Raw genomic sequence first — 7557 nt, 5'->3', positions numbered from 1 at the left:
GGATAGCTTGAGGCTCCGTCTCAAAAAAAAAAAAAAAAAAAAAAAAAAGATGAAGGAATGGAAGCACAGAGAAACGAAACCGCGAGACTGGAGCGAACCCTGAGACAAGGCCTCTGCAGGCTGCACTCCTCATAGTCACCTAGCACTCTTGCTCTTGTTCGGCAGTGGCAGTTCCTTCCCTTCCCTCCTGGCATCTCCTGGGCTGGCAGCCCCCACGACCTCACGGTACAGCCTGCGTACAGCCTGCGTTAGTCCCTGCCCCCTCTGCAAAGCCTGTGCTGCCATCCTGCTCGTTTTCAATTATATTGTCCACACCCCAAACTGGGGAATAAAGGATTTGTTTTAATTTAGGAATTATGTGGGAAATCTTCAAAAGTCTCACAGAAATGATACAAGCTCTTCATCTCCAACCTGAACCTGGTGCTGAGAGATGTCTCGGATTCTGTGACCCATCTGCACCTTTGCCTCTGCTCCCCTTGTCCATCCTCCCTGCAGTCTCTCCTCATCTTAATTAGGGTCATCACTGTAATTCCTGGCGCTTAGAGACAAAACCATATAATTGACTGATGCGCCCCACTGGTCTCCCTCCAAATATGCATGTTCATAATCCAGCCACATGACAATGAATTTTTTGGAGAGGGTCTTGCTCTGTTGCCTAGGCTGGAGGTGTCATCGTAGCTCACTGTTACCAACTCAAGGGCTCAAGCAATCCACAGCTACCAGAGTAGCCGGGACTATAGGTGTCCGCCACCATGATTGGCTAATTTTTTAATTTTTTATAGAGACAGTTTTCTGCTGTTACTTAATCTGGTCTGGAACTCCTGGCCTCCAGCGATCCTCCTGCCTCAGCCTCTCAGAATTCTGGGATCACAGGCCTAAGCCACCACACCTGGCCTCTTTGAAGTTACGACTCCCAGCCCAAAGCCCCTGTTTAAATTTCAGACCCACATGGTTGTAACCACATACACCTCAGATTACCATTTCCTCTTCTGTCCCCAGATGCTCGTCCCTTCTTAGGTCCCCCTTTCATAAGTAGGAAAGGGGCAAGTCATCCTTGACTTTCCTGTTTGCAACCCCTATGATCCAATCAATCTCCAAGTTTTTTTTTCTTTTTTTGAGACAGAGCCTCAAGCTATCCCCCTGGTTAGAGTGCTGTGGCATCACAGCTCACAATAACCTCCAATTCCTGGGCTCAAGCGAATCTCTTGCCTTTGCCTCCCAAGTAGCTGGGACCACAGGCGCCCGCCACAACGCCTGGCTATTTTTTGGTTGCAGTCATCATTGTTGTTTTGGCGGGCTGGGGCTGGATTTGAACCCGCCACCTTAGGTGTATGTGGCTGGCGCCTTAGCCACTTGAGCCACAGGCGCCAAGCCCAATCTCCAAGTTTTATTGATTCTACCTCCTCAAATCTGATCAAGTATCCACTAGGTCCCTCACCTCCCTTCACTGCCACTGCTAAGAGAATTAAGCACTGTCCACGCAGCTCCTCTGGGAGAGGACAACTGGGGCTCCATGCCTGGTCTCTCCTAGACCAGATCTGCCCAGTCTACCTGTTACTTCTGCTGATTTTAGTCTCCGTCCTTTCAAGGTAAGAAACTAAAAAAACCATGAGTGAAACAGATTTTCTGAATTCTGTGGGCCTGTCTAGGAAATTAGGGGACCTGAAGGTGATCCTGGGGACCTCCAGCACATCAATAAATAATCCAGTGATAAGAAGCATGATTGTAGTCTTGGATCATGAGAGCAATCCTCTTGGTTTTTCTTTTTTTTTTGAGACGGAGCCTCAAGCTATCCCCCTGGGTAGAGTGCCATGGCATCACACTCACAGCAACCTCCAACTCCCGGGCTCAAGCGAGTCTCCTGCCTCAGCCTCCCAAGTAGCTGGGACTACAGGCGCCTGCCACAACGCCTGGCCATTTTTTGGTTGCAGCCATCATTGTTGTTTAGCGGGCCCGGGCTGGGGATTCGAACCCGCCACCTTAGGTGTATGTGGCTGGCGCCTTAGCCGCTTGAGCCACAGGCGCCGAGCCCCTCTTGGTTTCTTATAGGACTAAGTCAGTATCCCAAAACCCTTGAGTTGGGGGATGCTGGGTGGAAAGTTATTGGTAGCTAGAAGCTATTAGAAAATGACACTCACGTGTCTAATATAGGCATTTAGAGCTGAAAGTCCCCTTAAAGAGAGCATTGGAGAAGACAATGGAGGGAAGCCCAGAAATGTAAAATGATTTGACCTGCATCACAAGGTTGATGCAAATTGAATATTAGGTGCCAGGCACTAAGCCAGATGCTGGGGAAATTAATGCCCTGGATTCAGGTAGCTCTAAGAGGCTCAGGCTGGAGCCAGCAGGGGAGGATGTCTGTCTTTGGCCACTCAGTAGGCGCTAGACATGTGAAGGCCATCCCTGTACTACCAGCCAGCCACATGCTGGGCAATACACAAGAGAGGAAGAGGAAGGAACACAGACACATTACCCTCTAGAGGGAGCTGACAGTGCAGAGGGCTGCAGAAGGGGCGGCTAGGGTAGAGGCTTTACCAGAGAGATGTCTGCTGGGCCTCAGGAAGCCTGGAGCCCAGGCCCCCCCATCCTCAGCCTGGTGCTTTTTAATTCACACATTTTGAAAAAGTTTGCTTGGGTAATTATTGCAGCAAATAAAACCAAACAAGGTGGGTGTGGGCCTTGTCACCTGAATGGGACCATGCCTTCTGAAGAGCAAGTCAGAACCACTGTGGTCAAGGACAAGGCAAACACTAACTGCACTTAAATCTGAGCTGCTCTGGGAACACATCACACAAGGATCAGACTTGCTGATGCCTCTTGTATGCAACAGATCCATCAACATTTCTCTCAAGACTCTGGAGGGAAAGGAAAGCTGGGAGGAAGAGTGTCAGTCTGGGCCAGCACAAGGTGGCTTGCAAATGGGCTCTATGCTCACATGGTAATTAGCAAGTCCACACTCGAGTCCCAAGTGTACAGTGTTCCACAAGTTGTAAAATAGGAAAGACGACAAAGCCCTAGGGTGGAACCTCCTGGGAACTCCAAGAAGAGACAGAAGTTGCTGCTCTTTCCTCCTGACTGTAAGGCCTCTCTGGAGTTCTGGAACATGGAAGGTCTCCCCCAGCACTGGGAGCAGCAGTGGCCCAAGCATGCTTCCCCCCTCCCCTCTCTATCTAAACCCCTTCTGAGTCCTCCCCTCAGCACCATTTCCCTCCAGGTCTCTATGTTCGTGTCCTGGGACTGCTATAACAAAGCACAAACCAGTGGCTTAAATCTCAGAAACTTACCCTCCCACAGTTCTGGAAGCCAGAGTCCAAGAACAGGTGCAGGCTGGTGGTTCCTCCAGAGGGCATGAGGGATCATCTGCTCAGCCTCTGAGTTCCTGGTGTTTGCTGGCTACCTTTGCTACCCTGGGCTCGCAGATCCCTTCACAGGGCTTTTTCTCTACATATGTGCCTGTGTTCAAATTTCCTCCTTTTATAAGGACATCAATTCTACTGGATTGGGGGCCCACCAGACTCCAGTATGACCGACCGCCTCTTAACTAATGACATCTCCAATGACTCTATTCCAAATAAGGTCACATTCTGAATTACTAGGGCATAAGATGCCAACAGATAAACGTGGGGGAGACACAATTCAAGCCATCCAAGTCTCTCTCAAAGTTCTGTTAGAGGGGTCTTCGTGTTCCCAACCCAGCCTCACAAACCTCTTCCTCCCAGGTCCAGAGATTTCCACTCTTCCTGGCGGTGGGGGTGGTAGTAAACTCCCTGCTCCCTCTTCTAATGGGTTGGATGTTAGTGGAGCAGGAGACACTCAGTCCTTGCTCTCTCAGACGGTGGCTCTCCCAGCACTGAACAAATCAGGTGGCTGCGCAGGGGTCTGCCTCCCTGCCCACGGTGGGGTGGGCACAGGAGGTAGGTCCATCCAGTTCTTCAGGCCTGTGGCACCTGGTAACCCTGTCTTCTGAGGTCAATGGGCACTCGCATGGCCCATTAGTAAGGTGATGCTGTTCTCTGGTTGGAACCTGACACATTTATTACACAGCACATATTTGGTGAGCACACTGATTGAACCTTGCTTTGAATACAAATACACATCTGAGAGCCATAAAGACTAGGGGGAGGTCAGAGGGAAGAGAAAGAAAAGGAAGCCCCGAGGGCCTGCTATCACAGCCTGTGGCTTCAGACACAGAGTGCTGACAATACCTCATCCTGGCAAACCTTGTGGGTCTTAAAGGGGCCGACAAGTGATGGTGGCTTTTCCAAACTTGCTTTCATTTGCCAGCCCTTGAGATAGAATCACTTAGTACTTTCTGTTTTTCTCACCTCCTCTCCCACTGTCAATTTTGCTTTCACATCCTAAACACAGATGTCTTTTAAAATCTTCTCTTTCATAATTTCAATCTACACACAGACACCACTCTCCCAATCAGAAGAATAAAGTAATGTGGCCTAGGAGGGTAAAAACATTTGCAAACTTTATTTGTAAATCCCATACATTTTAGAGAGAGCCTCAAATACTTCCTGAAAAAGTATAACATAAAGTCATTCATGCAAATTTTTCTAAAAAGGCGTTCCCCAATTTTTTGTGAGCAAATAAAATGAAATTAGAATTTGTTGGTTGTGTACAAAATTCCCAGGAATACACTAGACCCACCTTCTGTCTTGACATTCCCAGGAACCCTTAGAGGTAGACAGCAGGGATTAACAGATGGAAGAGAACACGAGCAAAGGACTCAGGGAGATGAGGTAACTTTACTTCGAACTCTTCAGTGTTCAGCGCTCTAAGAATGTTCCTTTAATTAATAATTGATCTAATTCCCGGTGTCTAGCGTCAGGCAGAGTTAGACATCACTGCTCTGTACAGGTCAACGCGTTACTACGCGCTAACTGAAAATGCAGCGTTCAAATAAAAGCACAAGAACACAAGTTCTGACACGGAGCATGAGTTTCAGTCCCACGGTTTTAAAATGGTTCTGCATACACTCCATCTTCGTCGATCCTTAACCGGGCCTGTGAATCTGGGCAAGTTACTCTCTGGCATCCAAAGCAGAAAACATACAAAACTGCTGAATGACCACGGGGTTCATCGGTCCTCGTTCACGAAGGACGCAGCTGCGGCAGCTCATCTGTACACGCAGTTCCTAGTTCCGAATCCCAGGTTTCCGCGAGCCACCCGCCAGGGGAGCCCCCGTAACGCCAGCAGGGCCACCCAGGCGCGTCCCCGGGGAGCCGAGAGCGCCAAACGTGGCCCCTGTCTCACCTCGCTCGCTTTCCAAGCTTCCGCTGATCTCTCCCCGCCCCTGCAGCCCCCCTCCCTGCCCACAGGAATTCCAACAGCCTCGGCCACGTCCACTGACTGACCTTTTTCTCCCGAGCTCCTCGAAAACCCCCAGTCGCCGAACGCGAACCACCACAAACACTCTCAGCGGTGGTCAAAAGAGCAGAACCCGTGCGCGCATAGCTACCAAAGCCAGCGCGCGTGCGCACTCGAACGGCGACGCAGGACTGGTGCGCTCCACCCCGCGCCGGTTTCCAAGGAGCTGGGCGCATGCGCTGCTCGACGCCCTAGGGCCAGCGGAAGGAGGAGTCACTGCCGACACCGCCCGCGCGCTTGCGCAGTAACTAAACGCGGGCGTTTCTTTCCTCCTTTTTTTTTCGAATTTCGTTTTGGGGGTAGATTCGAGTTACAAGATGGCGGCCTGGGGCGTGCTCGGCGCTGTTACCCCATAAGTCTTGGGCTGGGCGGACGGCCCTCCACCTCACCGCCGGGCACAAAGAGACAAGCCCCCGAGGGCCATGGTGTTTGAGACTCCGGGCTTGCCGAGAACGAAGTCCTCCCCGCTCTCAGCGCACCGGAAGCGCCCGAGCGCGCTCCGCCGGGCGACCAGCAGCCGCCGCAAACGCGAGCACCGCCACCGCGACCTCGGCTCCGCTCGCCCGCGCCCACGACCCAGCGAGTGCTGTGGCAGCCACCGGAGGGGTGAGAGGCCGCGGCCAGTGCCGGAGGGGAAGGGGCTGAGGGCGGGACCTGGCGCGGAGAGCCCGGGGCCGACCAGGCTAGGAGTGGGCCCCGGGAGGGAATCGGGGTGCGGGAGGCTGGGGAGGAGGAGCCGTGGGTCGGGAGCGCCGGGCCGCGCCTGGGGCGGGGACCCAGGGGGAGGAGGGAAAGCCGTGGGTTGGGGGCGCGGGGCTGGGGAGTGGAGTCGGCGTGCGGGACCCTGGGGAGGCAGAGCCGTGGGTCGGGAGCGCCGGGCCGGGTTTTGGGAGGAGGCGCGCGGGCGGCGGGAAGCCGGTAGGTGGAGGGTGGGGCGGGATGACAGCAGCGACGCTGCGGGGGCTGTTTGTGAAGCTGGCCTCGGGGCTGCGGCGTCCGACTTGGGTAAGGCTGGCCCGGGGACCCCGGTGGAGGACCGGAGCGGGCATGGCCGTCCTGTGCTCTTCCCGGTTTACTAACTGGGGATTCTTCTCACCACGTTCCCCCTGGCGGTTCCACCTTTCTATTCCCCGCCCTTCGCTGCTTTGGCCTGGCTTCACTTTCTTCCTGCGTTTCCTGAGCCGTTGATACCCTCTTTTGCAGTTGTTAAGCAGTTTGGGGTTGGGGTTTCTCCGTGGCGTTTCAGTCTCCAGATCTACCCCCTGGTTCTCTTTCCTTTCAACAGACCCCTTACTATCAAATATAGCCACATCTGCGTTTTCATCTTGGAGTAAACTGATGTTGTCTGAAGTTCAATTCCAAGGGCAGGGCTGCACCAGATGGCAGAGACCACATAACTGTTGTTAGGCACGAATAATGTCTTTTACAGTTCTTTAGACTTTCCGTCTCCTGTTACATTGCTTCATACTAAGAATCATGTCAAAACTTGGTTCCTTTTTACACACAAGTGCAAACGCTTTATATATATTTTTTTTTCTGAGACAGAGTCTCACTTTGTCACCCTTGGTAGAGTGCTGTGGTGTCATAGCTCATAGCAACCTCAAACTCTTGGGCTCAAGTGATCCTCTTGCCTCAGCCTCCCGAGTAGCTAGTACTACAGGAGGGAGGGGGTCTCGCTGTAGCTGAGGCTGGTCTCCCAACTCCTGATCTCAGGCAATCCACCCGCCTGGGACTCCCAGAGTGCTAGGATTACAGGCGTGAGCCACCGTGCCCAGCCCTGCAAACTCTTTTTAAACTCTTCATGATAAATAAGGTGGCATTTAAGTCTTTCTAGGTGCCAGGCCTTTGTTCTAAGTACCATACATGTTGTAGTTGCTTGGTTTTTCTTTTCTGTTGTTTAGAGACAGTCTCACTGTGTCGTGCTGGGTAGAGTGCTGTGGCATCACAGCTCACAGCAACCTCCAGCTCCTGGACTTAAGCGATTCTATTACCTCAGCCTCCCGAGTAGCAGGAACTATAGACACCCACCATAACGCCCAGCTATTTTTTGTTTGCAGTTTGGCTGGGGCCGGGTTCAGGCCTGCCACCCTGGGTATATGGGGCCACTGCCCTACTCACTGAGCCACAGACGCCACCCATCTGTTTGGTTTTTCTTTTTCTTTCTTTCTTTTTTTTTTTTTT

The 7557-nt window shown here is 52.3% G+C and overlaps 1 protein-coding gene across 2 annotated transcripts in view; it reads left to right on the top strand.

The window, feature by feature from the left end:
• The first annotated feature begins 5693 nt into the window (after positions 1-5693).
• The window catches only part of NUP50 (nucleoporin 50), a 20096-nt gene continuing 18232 nt past the window's right edge, over positions 5694-7557 (top strand). The window contains exon 1 of one of the 2 annotated variants that reach the window (XM_003783117.3): positions 5694-5982. The gene's annotated coding sequence lies outside the window, so the exon portion shown is untranslated. Of the gene's footprint in view, positions 5983-6361; positions 6382-7557 lie in introns of those variants that run through there. The other variant, XM_012814098.1, reaches the window with a different exon arrangement.

Source organism: Otolemur garnettii, unplaced genomic scaffold (assembly GCF_000181295.1).
Source record: "Otolemur garnettii isolate 467f Iridium unplaced genomic scaffold, OtoGar3 scaffold00007, whole genome shotgun sequence".
Lineage (NCBI taxonomy): Eukaryota > Metazoa > Chordata > Mammalia > Primates > Galagidae > Otolemur > Otolemur garnettii.
This window is presented reverse-complemented; position numbering and strand designations above follow the sequence as displayed.